The 22404-nt window shown below is 32.4% G+C and overlaps 1 long non-coding RNA gene across 1 annotated transcript; it reads right to left on the reverse strand.

Annotated features, from left to right (window-relative positions):
• Window positions 1-17226: 17226 nt before the first annotated feature.
• On the reverse strand, window positions 17227-20441 carry LOC125580963. Its single transcript, XR_007318681.1, has 2 exons — window positions 17863-20441; window positions 17227-17653 (listed from the first exon to the last, which is right to left on the reverse strand). It is a non-coding gene; the product is annotated as an uncharacterized LOC125580963 (long non-coding RNA).
• Between the last annotated feature and the right edge of the window lie 1963 nt (window positions 20442-22404).

Consider the following 22404-nt stretch of genomic DNA (forward strand, 5'->3'; position numbering starts at 1 on the left):
ATAAGAAAAATAAGCATACAATATAAGATAATATTTTTTATCACATTAAACATCTATCATAATATTATCATTTGATATAAAGACAAGAAAATTAGAATAAGTAAATCTATAGTATAAGAAAAAAAATGGTAAAATACAATTAAGAAATAAAAAGACTAAATTAAACATATCGCTGAAAAATTTATAGTAAAATAAATAATAAGTAAATATACAATATAATAAATACAAGTATTATATTAAAGATCTACCATAATATTAGAATAAGTAAATATACAGTATAAGAAAAAATACACAATAAATAAATATACAATATCAGAACTGGAAAAACTAAATTAAACATCTATCTGAAAAATGTATAGTAAAATAAATAATTAGTAAATATAGACTATAAGACATAAAAATATGGATCATCTTTTTTGAAGAGTTAATCCAAAAATGGAGGATCACCAATTTGCGTGGATATTATGGTATATTTGGAAATGTCGAAACAACAAAGTTTTTATCAATTTGGATGTTGATCCAAGATATACGCTTAAACTAGCGGAATTAGAATCAACACTTTGGGCGAAGGCACTTGTAACAAATAATTAGAGGGTTGCAAATCAATTACATGAAATAATTGTACCAACAATACCAGGAAGATGGTGTTTCATAGATTGTTCATGAAAAGATAAGGAACAGTTCTGAGGACAAGGTTGGTACATCAATTTAGCGGGTTTTGATGGATTTCTAGGGGCACGGAATGTCCGGGCAAGTCTTTCACCTCTTCATTCGGAAATACATATTTTTGAAAATGGCAAAAATATATTAAGATTTAAACATCTATCTTAAAATGTAAAATATAGATATTAAGTAAATAGAAAGTATAAGAAATAGAAATACACCATTTTATATAAGAAAGTCTAAAATGGAAATACACAATATAAAGAAAATTTTAAAATTGGAAATAATACATTAAATATTTATATTAAAATGTTAAAATAAATAAATAAATACGTAGTAAATTATATAAAAATAGAAATACCACATTAAACAAAAAAAATGTATAGTTTTACATCAAGAAAGTCCCTATAAAACTCATTATTCCATCAACATCAACCTCACACTATCAAGGAAAACTTCAAAGCACTCGAGCAAAAAAATGGTTCCACCATCAACTCTTACCGTCCCAAAAACATTTAATGAACTTGAAGGAGATTTTTTATAACAAAGAATTTTTTTGTTAGGTGGATTCATTGTTGGGAAACCCGCAACTTCCAAAAGCCAAACTTATTCATGGGAATTAAATTGCTTTTCATATATTCAAAGGTATTCTTACAAATTTAAATTAATCTAATCCATAATTTTATTGTTAATATTCATACTAACTCTTTCATGATCAAACCATTACAGTTAATAACCATTCAAGCGTTTATCCCGAAACACTTCCTTCCTCGCCGAATCAGGTATTGGTTCATGTTGGTTTAATATTGTTTTTGGTTTATTAACCGGTTTAGGATGGTCCTATTGTAAATATAATTTAAGTTGGTTTAGCATATATTATGCTTAAAATAACTTAAATTAAATAATAGTAATATTATGATTAAAATATAATTTTAGAGAGTTTTCAAATATAGTTTACAGAACATTATAGGTGATGAATTTAATTTATTAAATTCGTTTATTACTTAAAACTAAGCTTTTTTAAAAAACATACTGAGTTATAAATATCAATGATGGATTGGTGAGTATAACATGAAGACAAAAATATAAACATTTGATTTTCAAGATAAGAAATTCAGCTTTTATTCAGTTACTCAATATATAATATCTTAACTTATTTTTTAAAAAAATATACATAATTTATATATATATATATATATTAATCTTCCAAACTCAAACTATTATATTATATATGAATAATGTTTTTAAATAAAAATAATTTCTGATTTAAAAAAAAACAAATGGTTATTTTCAAATAATGGATGTAATTTACATTATACTATCATTTAACAAGTATTAGATACGTTTTGATATATCATTATTTTCTATTTCCAGAAAACAATAAATTGTTAAACATCAATATCATCTAGGTTAACTATACGAACAACACAAATTCAAACATCACAAAAAATATTTACATAAACATTATCATACAATAATTTAATCAAAAAATGCAATTCAAAAACAAAATATTCAAAAGAAATGTTTTATACTTAATCTTTGAAAATAAAAGATATTTTTGCTAAAATTGTACTTACCTGGCCAATGAGATCGACCATCTTTTTACGGATCAACAGATTGTTGAGCATGTGGTCGATCCGAAAATACTCTGCAGTTTAATTAAATATCTAAAACATTTATTCCAACACTCAACATATAGTTTTGCTAAATATAATAACTAGATAGCCAACAAAATTACAAAAAAATATTTAAATTGTAAAAAATATGTTAATTTAACGTGTTAAAATTTAAAAATAAATTTTAATTATGACATGCATCTTAACATTTTATAAATATATATCAAAATATAAATAATTTAACAACTTAAATTAGAAAATAAAAATAAAAATTCCGGGCGTAGCCCGGGTTAATCCCTAGTTTTTTATGATTTGCAGAAATTTCCAAACAAGCCCAACTCAGGTCATAATAAGTTGGCCAGTTTAACGTGGCCACGTATAATAATAAAAAACATCATATGTAAACAACAGACCAAAATAAATGATCAAATTTGCAGCCTCTATCATAAGTTTGATTAGCTCGACTCAAAGACCGGTTGTGATAGTATAGTAGTCTAAAACTAATGGCCACGTTGTTAAAGTTATAGATAGTCTTATATGTTATGTTTATGTTGTTCATTATATACATTTAAGTATTAAGAAAAACTAATGTGCCTAGCTTTGAAAATAATTAATCAGGCTATTCGGAAATGAAACTTAAGTGATGCAATAAGAATTTGTGGGGGAATATAGTTCTTTTCTACTTCGTAGCAGAAAGCAGAAAGAATCACTACAAGAAAACGTGTCCATAACAACGAACATTTACGACGAAAATATTTCTTCGTAAATTTACATGGTCTTTACAACGAAATTACGAGGAATCTAACTTTCGTCGTAAACGCCATGTAAATTTACGACGAACTGATTTCGTCGTAAACTCCATGAAAGTTTACGACGAATGTACGTGGAATGAGAAATACGTCGTAATCATTACATCGACATTACAACGAAGCATGTTACCGTTATATTTAGGTGAAAACGTGTATTCAATGTGCTTTAACTTACCTAATTTCGTCGTAAAGTCGTTGTAAATAATATGTTAAAACCATGTAAAATCCATGTAAAATATTCCTTGTAAAATCGTTGTTATATTTCAACTACCCAACTCGAAAATTTCTCTATATATATGTCATTTCCCACAACTCTCTTCCTCACAACACACAAACGGGAGAAAAAAATCCGAAAAAAAAATCAGAAAAAAAAGATTTCAAAAAAAATCTAAGAAAAAAATGGCCGGTGGCGGTAGTATTTACGAGTTACGGAGTTGGATGTATTTGCACAAAGATTCCGACGGGAGGGTGACGAACGCATTTCTGAGCGGGCTAGAGACATTCATGCACCAGGCGGGCTGTACACCGATCACACAGGAAAGCGGTAAGATGTTCTGCCCCTGTCGGAAATGCAAGAATTCAAAATTTGCACGTAGTGAAACTGTATGGAAGCATTTAGTAAACAGAGGATTTACACCACAGTACTACATTTGGTATCAACATGGAGAGGGTTATGGGGGAAATGAAGCTAGTAGTAGTAATAATAATTTTGAGGATGGTCATCATAGTGAAGAACCGAATCATTTGCATAATGAATATAATTATCATCAAGATCATGAGCAGATGGTAGATCATGATAGGGTTCAAGATATGATTAGTGATGCATTTTTAGAAACAACTACAACAATAGCTGATGGAACTGGAAATGTAGAAGAACCTAATTTGGATGCAAAAAGGTTTTATGAAATGCTAGATGCTGCAAATCAACCAATCTACACTGGTTGTAGAGAAGGTCTCTCTAAATTGTCTCTAGCAGCTAGGATGATGAATATTAAAACGGATCATAATTTACCTGAGAATTGCATGGATGCATGGGCGGAGTTGTTTAAAGAGTATTTGCCAGAAGACAACGTGTCTGCTGAATCTTATTATGAGATTCAGAAATTGGTTTATAGTCTTGGGTTGCCTTCGGAGATGATTGATGTTTGCATCGACAACTGCATGATCTACTGGAAAGAAGATGACAAGTTAGAAGAGTGTCGATTCTGCAAAAAACCACGATTCAAACCGCAAGGCCGTGGGAGGAATAGGGTACCGTACCAAAGGATGTGGTACCTACCAATTACAGACAGATTGAAAAGATTATATCAATCTGAGAGGACTGCTGCATCGATGAGGTGGCATGCGGAACATGTCCAGAGAGATGGTGAGGTTGCACATCCATCAGACGCAAGAGCGTGGAAACATTTCAACAAGGTACACGCAGATTTTGCTACAAATATTCGGAATGTCTATCTTGGGTTATGCACCGATGGATTTAGTCCATTTGGAATGTCTGGTAGACAATATTCTTTGTGGCCAGTCATTCTTACGCCGTACAATTTACCGCCGGATATGTGCATGGAACAAGAATTTCTATTTTTGACCATATTAATCCCTGGGCCGAAGCATCCAAAACGGTCTCTTGATGTTTTTCTTCAACCGTTGATAGAAGAGCTAAAGCAATTGTGGTCAGAAGGGGTGAGGACGTACGATTGTTCCTTGAAAAACAATTTTACGATGCGAGCAGTTCTGCTGTGGACGATAAGTGATTTCCCTGCTTATGGGATGTTGTCTGGCTGGACAACACATGGAAGATTATCTTGTCCATATTGTCTTGGATCGACGGATGCTTTTCAACTGAAGAATGGTAGGAAGAGTTGTTGGTTTGACTGTCATCGTCGCTTTCTTCCACTTGCCCATCCGTACAGAAGAAATAAGACATTGTTTCGGCACAAAAAAATTGTCAGAGACGGTCCTCCTCCATATCTCACCGGCCAGCAGATCGAAGCAGACATTGATTATTACGGAGCTCAGGAAACAGTTAAAGTTGGAGGAAATTGGCATGTTCCTGGAAATATGCCTGATGGATATGGTGTGTCTCACAATTGGCATAAGAAGAGTATATTTTGGGAGCTACCCTATTGGAAGGATCTTCTCTTACGCCACAATCTGGATGTCATGCATATTGAGAAGAACTTTTTTGAGAACATCATGAATACATTACTTAACGTCCCTGGGAAGACAAAAGATAACAAAAAGTCAAGGATGGACTTACCTGATATTTGCTCAAGAAGTGAGTTACATATCAAGAGCAATGGAAACGTTCCTGTTCCCATCTTCCGGTTGTCATCAGAAGCCAAAACAACCTTGTTTGACTGGGTTGCATCAGAAGTTAAGTTTCCTGATGGTTATGTTTCAAATCTGTCAAGATGTGTTGAACGAGGTCAAAAGTTCTCCGGAATGAAGAGTCATGATTGTCATGTGTTTATGCAACGACTACTTCCATTTGCTTTTGCCGAGCTCCTTCCAGCAAATGTCCATGAAGCACTTGCAGGTAATTATAAAACGTTAATATATATACATATGTTATGAAATGTTATTAATTTGATTACTTTTGCAATATACAGCCATCGGCGCTTTTTTCAGAGATCTCAGCACACGTACGTTCAAGGAAGAAGTCATCGAACAACTTCATCATAACATTCCGATCATATTGTGCAACCTGGAGAAGATATTTCCTCCTTCATTTTTTGACGTCATGGAGCATCTAGTTGTCCACCTACCGTATGAAGCATTGCTTCGTGGACCTGTTCACAACGGATGGATGTATCCGTATGAGCGACAGATGAAACATTTGAAGGGGAAAGCAAGAAATCTTGCAAAGGTGGAAGGTTCAATAGTTGCGGGAAGTTTGACAGCCGAAACATCTAACTTCACATCATACTACTTTGCTCCAACTGTTCGTACGAGGAAAAGAGTTCCTAGAAGATATGATGATGGTGGAGTACCGACATCATATCCAATTGATGGTGTTCCTGACATTTTCTGCGAAATTGCACGGTTTGGTGGTAAAACGAAAGAAGTATGGTGGTCATGTGAAGAGGATAAACATAGTGCCCACACTTATATTCTGCTCAACTGCGAGGATGCAGTGACCCGTTACTTTGAAAGGTAAATATTTTTGTGAATGTTAATTATATGAATTGCAGTTAATTATGTATGACTTGATTATTTGTTTAATTTGCAGCATGTTTGTATCTCAAGTTGAAGAAGCAATACCAGGAATATCTGCAACTGATGTGGACACACGTAAAGATAAGCACTTTGTCAAGTGGTTAAAATCACAGGTACGTAATATATCTCATACATTGATTAATTAAGTAAGTGTTTTGATACTTCAATATTAATTAAGAATAACTGCTTTTTGCAGGTTGATTATGACGATCCTTATTATCCCGTATGGTTTCACGAATTGGTTCAAGGTCCAGTTGCAAAGGTCACCACATCACCTATGTATTTCACACGAGGATTTACCTTTCACACATACGAGTATGGGAGACATCGGGCAACGAGTAACTACGGAATATGTGTGAAAGGTGAAACGGACTTTTACGGGATCTTGCAGGAGATTATTGAAGTGGAATTTCCGGGGTTATTGAAGCTAAAATGCGTCCTCTTCAAATGTGAATGGTTCGATCCTGTTGTGAACCGAGGGATTCGGTATAACAAATTTGGTGTTGTGGATGTCAATTTTGGGAGAAGATACAACAAATTTGAGCCTTTCATTTTAGCTTCACAAGCCGAGCAAGTAAGCTTCCTTCCTTATCCTCGGCTTCGAACTTCCGGGATAAACTGGTTAGCTGCTATCAAAATTACACCTCGTGGACGCATTGTCGCTGGAGAAGAACCGCCCTTGCAAGAAGAAGACGCTATCAATGAAGTTGAGGTACCAGAACAACCAACTGATGAAATCCTTTTGATCGACCCGCAAAACTTTCAATATGAAGATATTCCCGAAGATGCGACAGATGAAGCACGTGAAGACGAGTTCGAGAGAAGCGACGATGATGATTGTAATGATAGTGATGAGAACGAAAACGATTTAGAGTGATGTAATATTGATGAGAACGAAAACGATTTAGAGTGATGTAATATATGTCTCTGATGTTGTATTTCTCTATTGTAACGTATGTTTAAAGAAATATTGTTTTTTTACCATCCTAATGTATGTGTAACAAATGTTGTTTTATATAATATGTATTTGTGTTAATTTTAAAAAAATTATTTGGAGTTTTAGGGTTTTAGAGTTTAAGTTGGAGAAAGAGCACAAAGTAGTAGAGAAGAAGAGATATGATGTTAGATGATATGTGACTTTGGGGTTTAGGGATTTCATTCTCGGTGTTTAGGGTTAAGCGTTGTAAAATCGTCGTAAATGTTTATCTATTCCACGTAATTTCGTCGTAAATGGAAAAACGCGGGCCTGGTAACTTCGTCGTAAACGTGGGCCTTGTAAATTCGTCGTAAACCGATGTTTCGACGTAATTTCGTCGTAAATCGAAAAACGCGGGCCTGGTAACTTCGTCGTAAATGAAAAAACGCGGGCCTGGTAACTTCGTCGTAATGTTACGTCGCGTTTACGACGAAACATTTTCTATATATTGGGACGCCGAGACGAGGCTGCCTCGTCCATTCCTCCCAAACTCCTCTCCTCTCCCTAAGGTACATTCTCTTCCCTCCTTTTTTTTTTTTTTAAGTTAGTTTAGGTTATTAATTAGTTAGGTAATTAGTTTAGGTGATTATTTAGATAATTAGTTTAGGTGATTAGTTAGATGACGGAATCCTATAGTTTAGGTGATTAGTTAGGTAACGGAATAATTTTTTAATTATGTCGTCATAATTGATTAAATTTATTTAAATTTTTTTTAGATGGCTCCTAGAAGGAAACCAGCAGCACCTACTTATGCCCAGTTGTTTGGCGATGGTTCCGGTACATCTTCTTCCGGTCCATCGTCTTCCGATGCAGTTCCAGACTCTCAGACTTCTCAGAGAGTTTTTTCGAGTCTTCCTCTTCCACCGCAGATGCCTCCACCTCCTCTTCCAGCGGCTGCACCTGAGCCTGTCCCAGAAGGTGCAATTCATCCGGATTTGCGTGTGCCTTCATATGCTCCTTTCGCGAGATATACGGTGGAGGATTTGCTTGCCCAGCCTGGACGGGAGGGTTTGGATGTTCTAGACCCCGATAGACCCCGAGGAACTTATTGGTAAGTTATTAATTTTTATTACTTTAAAATTTAATTAATTTTTATTTTGTAACGGTTAAATTGTTTTTTTTTCAGGTTTGGGGCTAACAACCGTGTTAGCCGGAGCGTTTCGGCGACGATTAAGGGTTACTACGACGGGGCATACCCGAACTGGAGCAAGACACCAAATCACGTTAAGATCACGTGGTTTAAATGTTTTGCGGTAAGATTTTTAAATTTAATTAAATTTTCACTTTTAAATATATATATATATTTTTAATATTTATTATTAATTGTAATTTTTTCAAAATTTTTATGTTTCAGCAAAAGTGGCATTGGTCTTTGGGAATCACCGAGAGGGTGAAGGCGGAATTCGTTGCAAAGGCAAAGATACGCCTCTGCAACACAGTCTCTGATTGGAAGGACAAGTGGGAGATCTACGGGTATGAGGGAAAGCCCACTGAGCTCACGACGGATGTGTGGGATGGCCTCATCGCCTATTGGGAGCACCCCTCTTCGATCAGAAAGGCCAATTCGTGCTCGGCTTCTCGAAGGACGAAGGATAAAGATGGTCATTTGCCCATGCTTCACAGAACCGGACAAAAACCTCATGCAGGAGTCCGTCTAGAAGCTGTAAGTTTTGTTTTAAATATATATTTTAAAATATTCAATTAATATAATTTATAATATTTAATTTAATTTTTTTTGTAGTTCGAGAAGACGGGAGTCTTACCTTCTCTGTCTGACCTATTCAAGATGACTCACGCCACATCCGACGGAGTTTTTGTGGATCCTGCATCTGAGAAACTCTTCCGAACAGTGGCTGGTCGGATTGAAGAACGGGAGACGCAACTAACCCAGGAGTCTCCCGATGGATTACCAGTCACATTGTCCACCCAAGAGGTCGACAGAATCTTCGAAGAGGTAACTTAAAATTTTAGTTTACATTATTTTAAATATTTTAACATAATTAACTATATTAATATATGTTTTGATTTTATAGGTGGCTCCTAAAAAGAAGGGACGGATAGTCGGTATAGGCTCTATTAACGAAGTTGCAAGGGCAACTTCGTCATACACTTCGAGACGGGATGAAGAGACTGCTCAGATGAAGGCTCAAATGGATAGCCAGAAGGCTCAAATGGATAGCCAGCAGGTTCGTTTAGACTCTCTTGAGGATTTGCTAGACGTGATGGCCGTGGGAAACCCGGTTATGCAGAGAATGTTGAGTGAGAGACGAGCCACTCTTGGAATGCCACCACGAGATCCCCAAGAGTCCGATCCAACCCGTCAACAATCGAGCAACCCCACCAACTACTTCGACAATATGTAGTTTTTTTTTCTGTTTGTATTATGAATTTAAATATTATTGTATAACTTTTTTAAATAAGTTTTCCAATTTCATATTTTGTTTTAAAATTTAAATTATTTTAAATTCTGAATATTAAATATAAATTAAAATCTATTATATACTAATTAATAATAATATAATAAGAAACGATGTAAACTCCTCGTAAACATTACATGGAGTTTACATCGAATGTTTACGAGTGATTAACATCGAAATATTTACGAGGATTTTACATCGAAATGTTTACGAGTGATTTACAACGAAAGTATTTACGTGTGCTTTACATCGAAATAATTACGTGGGCTTTACGACGAAGTCTTACGTGGCGTTTACGACGAATCCTTTCCCTGCGCTTTACGAGGAATATATTTCGTCGTAAACGTAACGAGTCGTTTACGACGAAACCTCCGTTACGACGAACGTTTAACAACGAAACGTCTTTCGACGTTAATTCGTCGTAACACCCCGTTTACGACGAATTTACAACGAATACTGCCCTAGTAAAAAATATGTTTTCTTGTAGTGAATATTTTAGAAGAATGATGTAATAATTTGCCTACCAACACTAATTATATAAACAAAGAAGATTTGTTTTTGGCAAAAAAAGAAAAGATTTGTATTGGCACTCGTGTGCAAGAACCCCACCATTCTCAACCTCAAGCTTTTCACTTCTACTACATCTCTCATTTTCTAAATATTCATATCGCTCTCTATCTTCTAGACTTTTCAATCCATTCACTAGACTGGAATGTAGTATATGGAAAAGAAAATGTATCCTCTCTTTCAGCCAATTGAGTTGAGGTAAGGAAATGTATTCAAAGCGTCTCACTCGTTAGGTATAAGGTTTAAGAGAAATTAATAAAGTAATCAAAGGAAAGGGTACGTAATCTATTTTACAATTCATAAAAATGGGTTTTTGTCAAAGTAAAAAAGGCAGCTTAAGGTGGATTGGTCTTTAGTGTTTAACAGCCAAACCAGATTTGCTGTCACTGGCGATTAGGATGCATTATATTTGCTTAATTAGTTTGTATATATATATCCAATCTTACGTTTTGTACTAGACATTCTTTTTGTAAAAAAATGTAGTTGAATGTGTGTTGTGGTGTGTCAACTTCGTTTGTTTCCAAATTATTTGAAAGATACCCTGGTACAGACAAAGGATTTAAACTGTAAGAAAACTTCAGAATTATTGAGTTTCTCCTAAAATTTTCATATGTTACAAGCTTGGATATATGAAAATGTTTCATGAAGTATTCATGAATTCCTTATCCCTGCGCTCGATCATTTTTAAAGTCTTTTGTCTCTTTAAAACTCATTTGCACCAAATTTGATATTTTGTTATATTATTTGACCACACCTTTTACCGAAATGATTAGAAAATTAATCCACTCACATACACAAAATCAAATTTTATAAAAAGAATATAATTTGATAATTTCAGTACATCTTCGATCATCTTATACCCACCAAAATTTCCGTGTGCCTTAGATAATCTACTAAAGCAACGAAATCGACATCTATCTATCTATACTATTAAAAAAGAAGTATAAAAATAAAATATCTTTTAATTTTTCAACTTATTTACAATGACATGCCACTGAAATTATTAATTAACTTGTCTTTTATGATTCTTTGTCTTTTTTTTTTAATTAATGTATTTCCAAAATCAAATTCTAACTAAAAATTTATGGCAACAATAATTAATAAACCTAAGTTTTTGTATTATTCTTTTTTCCTATTTATTTTATATATGTGTGTTTGGAAATAATTAATTCCATATATAAATTTTATAATTAAATACATACATTATACGATAATTATTTTACTAATTCCATATATACATAATATATAGTATATACAACAATTTTACTATACTTTATCATAAAATTTTGATCCATACAAAAAATACATTTATTCGGATATACAAATCATATTCTAAAAATATTGATCATACAATTGATGGTTTAGAGGATATTATAAAATTACTGAATATAAAAAATATAATTATTGCGTTTAGAAATGTCATATTAAACAATTATTTGAATGGATAAATTTTAAAATATATATTATAACTAATACAAATAAAAATTTATTTATACAAAATAAAAATAAACATCCAAGCTCTTGTGTATCACTAAAAGACACAAAACCGACATAACGCTAGGCCGGTGAGATAAATTATTTTTTTTCCTAAAGATTAGCCTGATTATGACTATACCCTCATAATATATTATAATTATTACGTTTAATCTTGTGATTTTACTATGTTACCTAATGTTCTTTCCAGAAAAAGTTTATTCTTCTAAGAGCATTATTGCTTATGTTGTTTCTTTATACGTTTATTCTCTATTATCTAACTCGAAAACAACCGTCCTGAAAGGCTCGTTTCTTGCTTTCCAGTAACTTAAAGAAGGTTATTCACTTGATGATGACGAAACAAAAGTCGGATAAGAAGTTAATCAGTTCAAACCTTCCCATAATTATGGATAATCTATAAAACAAAAAGGTTTTTTCGTCCGTCCATGTTGGAATCATTCCAATTTTTATACTGTTACACATGTCTAAGACCAAATATTCAACTTAAGTAAGAAACCAAAACTTTGATGGTTTGGTAGTAGTGTGAAGGGTTGGTTCACTTATGTCATGGTTACAGATCTTCTTTTCTACAGAATGTTATTTTTGAAATTAGAATTTCTAAAGAGTGATTGAAGCCCTAGAAGAGATTACAGAGCTAAAATACGGAGCTTCCATTATTAACAAAAGAAACTTAAGTTTGCAGTACAAAATCAAACATAGAAGGTTGGATGGATGGTATAAAAGAGAAATACGAAATGTCAGCATAGTTAGAAACGATACAAAATAGTAGTAAAAGTTGGTGATGTGCTAAAAAGGTGGTATTACCTTCCAGTGCCACCAGATGGTTACACATGAAATGGTATACGATGTATCACGGCAGTAAAACATTACTAATCAAAGCAAACAATATTCGAAATTCTAGGTTCGGAATTTAAATTACAAACAGTTATTTTCGTACGAGAAAACGTTATCTCTATCTGGATTTGTACTAACACACTTTTATAAGTGCGATTAACTCGATCAACCTATCCTTAATATTCCTGATGAGAACGTTCTTTTGATGGATGATTAAAGGGAAAATGAAATACAATAAACTATATAATTACTGATGTAGGAATGATACTGATGTCTTTACAAAATAAAACAAAAAAAATATAATGTATGTGTTGAATTTATTCTTTGACTTGATAACATTTCTATTAAAAAGGGCAGTGGCAAAAAAAGGTTGAGAAAACGAAATGTGAGGATCATGTGTACCTTCAACATAAACAAATGTATGATTTGTTAGGTCTCTAGTCTCTAGAGAGAGTCACTAAAGAATTTGTCCATGCTTCAAATCAGAGGGCGTAGTATAGAAATGTGAAGTTTGATAAGACGTAATAAAAATATGTTCAAATTTGGCTACACGCTACTGAATGGTTGTGTGCCCGAGAGAATTGCATGCTTTTGCAAACGAGCTCTCTAACGTAAATTAAATATCTGAAGATATATATATATATTTTAATATCTGAAGAGTTAGTTCGACGGATTCATCTCAATAACGTTAAAGCAGATTTCTCTGCTCGAGATACCCAAAAAAGACAGATTTCTTTCCTTTGGTATATTTTTTAGCAAGCTCTATAAACAACATTTTTGAATCAATGGTAAAATGCTTTTGTTGTAAAATAAGATGAGTCAAAAGTGTTTTTTGATTTAAGAGTAGACTATGTTTTCATGCCGATTACATTAGTCACATGAGTTTGATCTAAGGAAACATGAGTTACATGAGAACTATTTTGTCATTCTGTACATATGACCTTCTATCGAAATATTCGGATCTGCCAATTTCTTGAGACGAGTTAGATAAGATTTTGTAGTCTGGATATATGGTCCAACCCTTTGGTCCACTATATGGATAGCATGATCAAAAAGTTCTGTTTATTTTATTTGAATTAAAACACTATTACTATCTATGAGGTCACCATAATATGTGCGTTCCCCTATCGTTCATGCGTTTCATCTTTTTAATAAGTTCAGTTTTTTTTTTTTTTATGGTGGGCTATTAATATGGTTGGTTAACAATAACAAGTGCCTGCTATTTTTTATTTACCGTGGAAGTTTTGGATCTTATGCCTTAATTTTCCACATACGCCGAGTATCAGTATTTTAAAACTGTGTTTTAAAAATAGTACGTCATACTAAAATGGTTTGAATCCGGAACATAAAGGAATTAATCTCCTTCCAGGACCACGACCACTAAACTACCAATACTTTCGTAAAATAGAACAAGTGCCATGCTATTACAAAAATCATTCGCTTATATCCATCATGCTTTTATTTCGAACAATAGTAAATATAAGTCGCTAATTAACATATAGCCATAATTTTTGGCAGAAAACAAATCTTCAGTTACGTTGTCGCATTTATAGCATATCTTGTAGTTAGCTGTTAGCGGAAGGTGGATAGTATATATAGATATAATGTCGTTAGAATTTTTTATAGAAAGGCTTATATAAACGAGTGGTTTTGGATAGCAAATCTAGATAGATATCTATCTAATCACTTGTGAAGATTTGAGAATCATTCTTATTAAAAGCATATATTTACTTAGTTCGTAAACTATATGACCCAAGTACTTTTTATCAGGATATAGGACAAACATATATAGTGGCATTAGCTATACGTGTATAATTAACATAATTAAATGTTAAACTGTATGCTTATATTTTGTATACTAGTGAAACTCTTAATCATCATATATAAAAAAATCGATAGGGGCCCAAAAAGCTTTATGATATCATTGATTCTTTTGCTAGAAATTTTGGCTAACTTTTTCTCAAAAAAAAGAAGAAATTTTGGTTAACTGTATATATTTGGGTGGCGGCTTCCTTAAAAAGTTAATACCTAATTAGCATTTTATATTAAGTAATATCCCACGCTAGCCTCATTAGATAGTTGTCGGCGTGGAAGTCCATTTGGTCCAGTAATTTGAATAATGATTCATTAATGCTTCTACATTCGAAGGTTTGCGTTTCGAATCTTAGAAAAAGCGAAATTATGTATGATAGAGAAAAACTTATAAAAGATCTCTGCAGTATAGCAAAAAGAATACCGTTAAGCGTGGATCCTATAAGACGGTTTAGGTGATACAGTCACACGTAAATCCTCATAAGACATGTACATTTGTCGATTATAGAATTGTATGAAATATTTCTCACGTAATAACATAATTATCAGCTTTAAGAAAAAGTTATTAGCAAATAAGTATATACATAGCTGTATGGTCTTATTGGATATTTGCTATATTTTAACATCAAATTCTTCATTTGAAAATACTGTCGTCTTCAGTTCATGGGTTCAATTCCTTTTCCTAAATAGCGACTCGATTTCAATGATTGGAAGAGTTAGCTCAGACCAGGTTTATCTATCTGGTGAAGTACTTAAGGTTCGGGTTAGATATAATTGTTAAATTCAATAACTAATTCGATTAAAAATATTTTTAATATAACTCTCAACATATTTTTTTCAATTTTTTCGTGCATATCATTATGTTTTAACTTCTGTTGATGTAACTTTATGGATGACTAGAAGCTATTCCGGGCTACGCCCGCGTTTTTTCTATATATAATTATAATTCTATCATTCTATCATTTATATTTGAATAAATACATATTAAATATATTTAGATTGATTATAGATATAAAACTATTAGACAAATTTGAACTTATCTTCTTTTGTATTGTTTTACTTAACAGTGGACATGAAATTAAATTTTATTACCTTTGTAATAATATATATATATATATATATATATATATATATATATATGGTGAAGAGGTTGAGTAAATAATTAATTAAACCATATTTTTGATTCATTTATGCTGTTTGTTTGGTTTTTATGAAAAATTTTAAATTTACAAATAATTAAAATTTATTTTTAATTTTTAAATCAGCCAATATCTATTTTCTACTAACAATCAAATGAAGGAGTTCTCTGAATCATGAGTTACTGACACTTCACAACCCGCAGATTAATTTTATATGTATATTTAATTAATTTTATATGTATATTTTATTATTTTGTTAAATTTTTTTTTTTATAAAAAGTGAGTATTTTGGGGTCTGCGAAAAATTCAATTGGTTCTTTAGTACACTGGTACTAATTAGTTTGCTAAGTTTACTATATGTTGAAAGTTTTGCAGATACAGGTCACCAAAGTTATCGCTAATCTTAATTGTTATGGAAATTAGTGTCCCACAAAATAAACATAATCCAACCCTTTCGATCATCTGAACTTCTAACGGTAGTTTAAAAAAGAATTGAGAATAGGAAATCTGTGATTGAAAAACATAGATACTATAAATCGGAGTCAGCTATAATGAAGCAACGCCAAGATTAACGATTGGGAGGAGACATTTTTCTTCTGTTAAGAACTTTTGAAGACTGCTTCCAAACTTGTCACTGAAGGATCTCCAAAACAATTTCATCTTCTACTTTTATCTTTCTTTCTCTCCTCACCAACCTTATTCTCCTTTTTCTCTAGGACTATGTGTTTTCTCATCGTTCTTTATCTCATCGTTCTTCATCTTTGTTTTCTGATGATTGCCTTTGCTGGGACGGGTTATGAACAGAGAAGACACCAAAAGCTTTACCTCTCACCTCCTTTGACATCCCTTGAGAAGAGACTCCCGAAGATATTGGAAATTTGATCATTTTGAGATTCCAAAGTTATGTTTTTTTTTTTGGTTTTATTCTTTAGCCTTGTCGTTTGCTTTATATGAGAAAGAAGCAGAGAACTGAATGAATCAGACATCTTTCTTGTGGAAAAACAATTTTGAGTTCTTTTCAAAAAAAAAAACAACTTTGAGGCTTTCTTGCTTTCTCCCATCACTCTAACCGAAAGTAAAATCGTTCATAACTCCCTCGACATAAATCTAGCAGCTATCATTAACTCGATATTGTTTCTATAACCGCTAGAGTTGCACATCAAAAACAGAGCCGGACGATGCTCCGCCCCTAACATATGACACTCCCGGACTGAATATCAAGTAGAATTAAGAAACAAAATATAAGTAGAAACTCCGAATAAATCTCTGCAATTATCCCCTACGCTGAAAACACATATATTCTTTGCTAATTCAATACGTATGTGATTTCTACTTGATAAGAGAAGACTGCTTGTATTGTTCATAATCAATATGACTTGATCATTTAACAAAAAAAAAACAAACTTACTTGATTAAGACGTCAAAGAAGTGTAAATTTAAGGAAAAAAAATATTATAATCAAGTGTAAACTTTTAAAACTCAGAAGAAGTGTTTGTATGTATTGCTCCGAAGGTTCACAAAAAACTAAAATGCTAGTCTCATTTAACCAAAAAAAACTAAAACTTTTTTATTGTGGGCTTACTTTAAAATATTTAAAAGGATCTTTTAATAGCAATTTTGCCCAAAATCTCTTATCAAGTCTCTGTGTATCACCAAAGAAAGATGGTAAACCAAAATGTGATCTTCTTCTCAAGTCTGTGTATCATCAAAGAAAGATTAAGACAAACCTATTCACCCGAGGTTACAATTCAGAAAGTAACTATAAGGCGTAAATTCAAATCATTGAAGTTGTTACAGAAAACAAAGCAGATTAAGAAAGTAAAAATTCATATTACACATTTACCGAACAGAGTAAGTAAAATCAAATGGATTTTCATCTCCATTATGGCAGAAGCAAATACTTTACTTGTTTTGAGCTATGGACAGAGGACTCTGCATAATCGTTTACCAAAGACAGGTAAAAAGACAGCAAAGGATATTTGAAATAAACTTACTCAATAGATGCATGAATCACATAGGTTTCCTGAGTTGAGGTTATCGATGTATCTTAAGCAATGTTGCACCAACTGATCCGTATTTCCGCCAATCACACATACAATACCCCTACCTCCTGAAATTTGAAAGATCTTCTAAATCATCTACATCACATGAGAAGAACAAAACGTAGATAATGAAAGTGCCACATATACATTACCACATGGCTTCATTTTCTAAAATATGATTGAGCAAAATCGGGAAAAAGCAATTAAAACACAGAAGCATTAGAAATAATCGTAAATATTCTGAGCAAATTCACCACACCACAAATCTGAAAATAACCTCTTAATCTTGTAGAAAAATCAGATCTCTTCATGTTAATCTCTTTTTAGTGAGCTGTAGCTCTTCTCCGTTGACTTCAATATCAGCACCCACCCCGACTCCATACCAAATAGTTTTCCAGAAAAATCTTGAACCTCACCTTCGTCGTCAGATCCATCCCGGAACCGTCGTTCCATTTGTTGGGCTGGATTGTAGAATAGGCCGACACTGTAAGATGGGAATGGAATATATATATAATGAGTGGGGGAAATTTGAGGAGTCTGTTTTCGTTCGTTTGTTACAATGTTGAAGAGATGAATAATTGATGTAGTAAGTGGTGAGAGATGGTGAGTAATAAAAATTGTAACGGAGATGTTATGTTTTCTTGGCTATGGTGAAAGAGCTGAAGGGGTCTTTTGGTGGTAAAAATTCTTTGGAGATGAGATTTGGGTTTAAAAAATTTAGGCCTATATTTGGGTTCCGTAAAACACATATTACAGAAGTTTAAATGGGCTATGAAAAACAAAGCTCTTTGTTTAATTTCGTTTTAGGAAGAAAGAAATGATCTTGATGAGGTGGCTCTCCCCTATTGGCCTGAATTAATCTGCCTACATGGAGGGGTTGAGAGCGGAGGATATTCTCCTTTTAGTATTGTATGATTTTCAAATAAATGTATTTTCTCAAATACTCATATAATTGACATAGACAATCATTAGACAAAAGATCATGTTTTAGAAAGAACAGATTAAGTGTGAGAATGCCTTACACATTTTTCAACCAAAAAACCTTTCAAACATATGTTAAATGACTGCAGAATGATGGAGTTTCTATTTACTGGAAATATGCTCTCGTGAATCGGAAAGAAAGGACAATCGACGGTCCGGTGTCATTTAGATCGGGCAGTAGGAAATGAATATTGGCACGATAAATTTCTTCATTCTACTATTAAGTACTTGCGTCTATAGAATCAGATCATCGTCAGGTTCTAGCAAACATTCCTGCCAAACCAATCAGAAAAAGGAAAAATTCAGGTTTGATAAACGATGTTTGGATAGCGAAGAAATTAAGCAAGTTATTCTCGAAGGATGAAACTCAATGGACCTCCCGACTGATACAGATACTATGGAGCATATGTCGAGTTGCCGCAGAGATTTGAGTCAATGGAAGAGAGAATATAACATAAATTCTGAAAACAAGTGGATGAACTTAAACAAAAAGTTGAAAATTGTATTCAAATGACCATTCCACCACTGAGAAGATGGGAGAAGCATGGAAAGAACTATATGAGGCTCTTAATGCTGAGGAAGTATTCTGAAGACAAAAGAGTAAAGTCCTTTGGCGGTGGGAAGGGGATAGAAACGCAGAAGTTTTTTCATGCGTTGACAAATCAAAAGAGAGCCAAGAATAGAATCACACGCCTTCTATATTTAAATTAATCTAATGTAATTTTTATGATTTTTAGGAATTTTTTTTGAAACTATTAGAACAAGTATGGCTGAGCTCCGCGTATGTATTTACTATTTCCCAAGATATTTGTTATTTAGTTTGATCCGCTGAAGTAATTTATTTATTGTTTCTATTTGAATCGTTTGAAATAAGTATCTTTTTTAACATTAATATTTTTGAATAGAAAATGTAAGGTTCGTACATAGCCAAAAGCCAACAAAAACAAATTCAAAGAAACAAAAGTTGCAGAAAGATCAAGATACCAATAGGCATTGTGTAACAGAAGAATTCCAGCGAGTCAAAGACAAGACCTCATTAATAGAGAGTGGGGATCCATTGAGGGTTAGCTATTGTGGCATTCAGTGGGTTTTAGGAAAGCATATCCCAAACTCTAAGTAATTATTGAAGCACACACAATGAGGTGATTTAACAACGCATGTCCATTGCACACAATAAAGGACTGATAGCGTTCTTTCTTTGTCACGCATGTGGCAATAAGCTGCCACCTGACTTCAGCTCCAAGAAACATAACCAAAGTAACATTGCGAACAAGCTCGAACTACTCAATAATCAAACCGAAAAGAGGGCAGAAACATGAGGAACAAACCAAATATTCAGCCAACTCTATTCCACAAGTTTCAAGCGAAACAAACCCGAGAAGAAGTCGGAGCGGAACCAGAATGACACCAACCCGACCAACAAACATTCTTCCCTGTAGACAAGAGCAGAAGGGAAGCCCTAGCCCTAGACGATGAAATAGATAAGAGCACAACCCCGAAATAACATCTCAAAGAAGACTAGCATCATCTCAGACAAACCGTTAGAAGGTTCATAAGATAATAAAAGAAAATGAAAAGAAAAGAGCCCATAAAAAAACATGATCAGAAGACGGATTGAGACAGGATGTAGAGAAAGCTCATGAGGAACCTCAACTGCCGACCCCAGACAACCTAGTCCAAAACCACAAGGGACATGAACCACGCCGTAGTCTTGATTAGTCATCGACGATGGAGTGTCATGCTGAATCTGTGACAGTCATCTTACCAATAACATTCAAACTTCGAAAAACTCTATAACACCACATAAAAGCTATACGAAAGAAAAGAAGATGAAGATCCTCTATGGTGCTGTCGAAGAGTGACAAACACCGGAGAGGCAGAGATCTCACCGAAATAAGTATTCGTTGCATCAAGTATTTGGGGGGGGGGGGGGGAAGGGGTCCTCAGATTACTTGATCTGATTGGATATTTGCTAAATTCCATTACCTGTCTTTAAGACATTCGAAAACTTACAACTATTTGAAATTGAATAGGTTTCTTGTTTTTATACTGGCTTTAATATATTTACTTATCCGTTTTTCTTATTAAACCTAACACTTTTATCCTATTTTTATTACAATCCAAGAGAAAAAAAAAAGTAAGTTAGAACCTAAAGGATAACAAATATTTTTAACGGGTGACAAGTAACAACCTTTATGATCTTGGCTAGAATTTTATGAACCTCTAAAATATTTTTAGACCATTATCAATGTCCCAGTTGGTCCTATACATTTTTAAATGAGTAAAAAGTAATGGAAGAAATAAGGAAACAAAATATTTGGATTAGTATGTTGTCATTATAAATTATTGAGAAAATTTCCAAAACGGAACAAAAATTCAACATTGTTGTCCTTTTGGTATAAATAAATTATAGAAATAAATAAATTAATAAAAAGAAATGAATATATTAATAAAATTTTAATTAACATAAAGTGCACACAAAAGAATTTAATATTTTATTATAAATAGTACATTTAAATTTACAAACAGATATTTCCAAAATATCGACTAAAATTTTTTAATCGATATTCAACAATTTTTAGTGTATGTTAACTATTTTTTAAATTATTTAAATATCTTAAACTTTTGTTAACTATTTTAAATTTTTAATCATATTTGAAAAATATTTATATACTTTAAATAGTTAGAATATGTAACACTCATATACCGATATTTTTTATGATACTTATATACTTAAATTCGATTATTACTTTTAATACATAATGTTAATTAAAAATAAAATATTCTCATGCATAGCATGGACAATAACATTTATATATTCTCCGTGATATACACAATTGAATTTCAAATAATTCTATAAATAAATATATTAATAAAAATAAATATACATATATAATTTTTAGTCAATATATTTTTTTTAATATATCAAAAACGCTGTATATATATATATATATGTTTGATATGTTATATATATATATATGTTTGTAAACATATCAAAAATCAAAAATATATGGTTGTAATGTTTTAGGCAAGCACATAGATTACAAATATTTTTAGAATATTTTTGTGACCAAATATACACGTTTTAGGAAGTTAGAATATTTCAAATATTTGTAGAATATATTCTTAACTGAAATTCCTAAATTTTTGAAAAAATCAGGTTTTCTTATCCGTAAAATGCACTTTCTTATCCGTAAAATGCATTTTCTACACTGCGTAGAAGAAAGACAAAAATCTCATAAGAAGATTTTACCTCATGTAGTCGTCAGAGTAATGTCTAGATTTTACATTCCGCGATTTGTAGAATAAGTAATAAAAGTAGAAGCTGCATTCGACAAAAAAAATAGCTATCTTTACAATTAGTAGAATTCACATTTTCCCTATTTAGAATTTTAAGTAAAAGTAGACTGTTCGTTCTAAAAAAAATAGACAAACTTGTTTAATATAGACTTCACTTTCTACTAACCTATTTTCCGTAGAACATGACTCTGCTTTTAGTAGAACATAATTTTAAATTTTAATTTATTAAGTTTTTCAACCAAAAAAATATCAGTTTGTGTATATGGGTGTTTTATCAATTGTTTCTGTTTTTTACAATTTTTGATTCATAAAACTATTTATTTCATTAATTTTTAGAATTGGGAAGAGTAAAAAAAAAGAAAAAGTGGACAAAAAAGTTTTTATATCATAGGGACAACTATATTGAATTTTTATTCTGTTTTAACAATTTTTCCTAAATTATTTTAGATAGAAGGGGGATTGACATTTTAACATATTTTAAGTTGAAAGGTTTAATCTTTATAAAATTATTGATGAGTTTTCCTATGATCCATCTTTA

The sequence above is a fragment of the Brassica napus genome, chromosome C1, assembly GCF_020379485.1.
Source record: "Brassica napus cultivar Da-Ae chromosome C1, Da-Ae, whole genome shotgun sequence".
In the NCBI taxonomy this organism is placed as follows: domain Eukaryota; kingdom Viridiplantae; phylum Streptophyta; class Magnoliopsida; order Brassicales; family Brassicaceae; genus Brassica; species Brassica napus.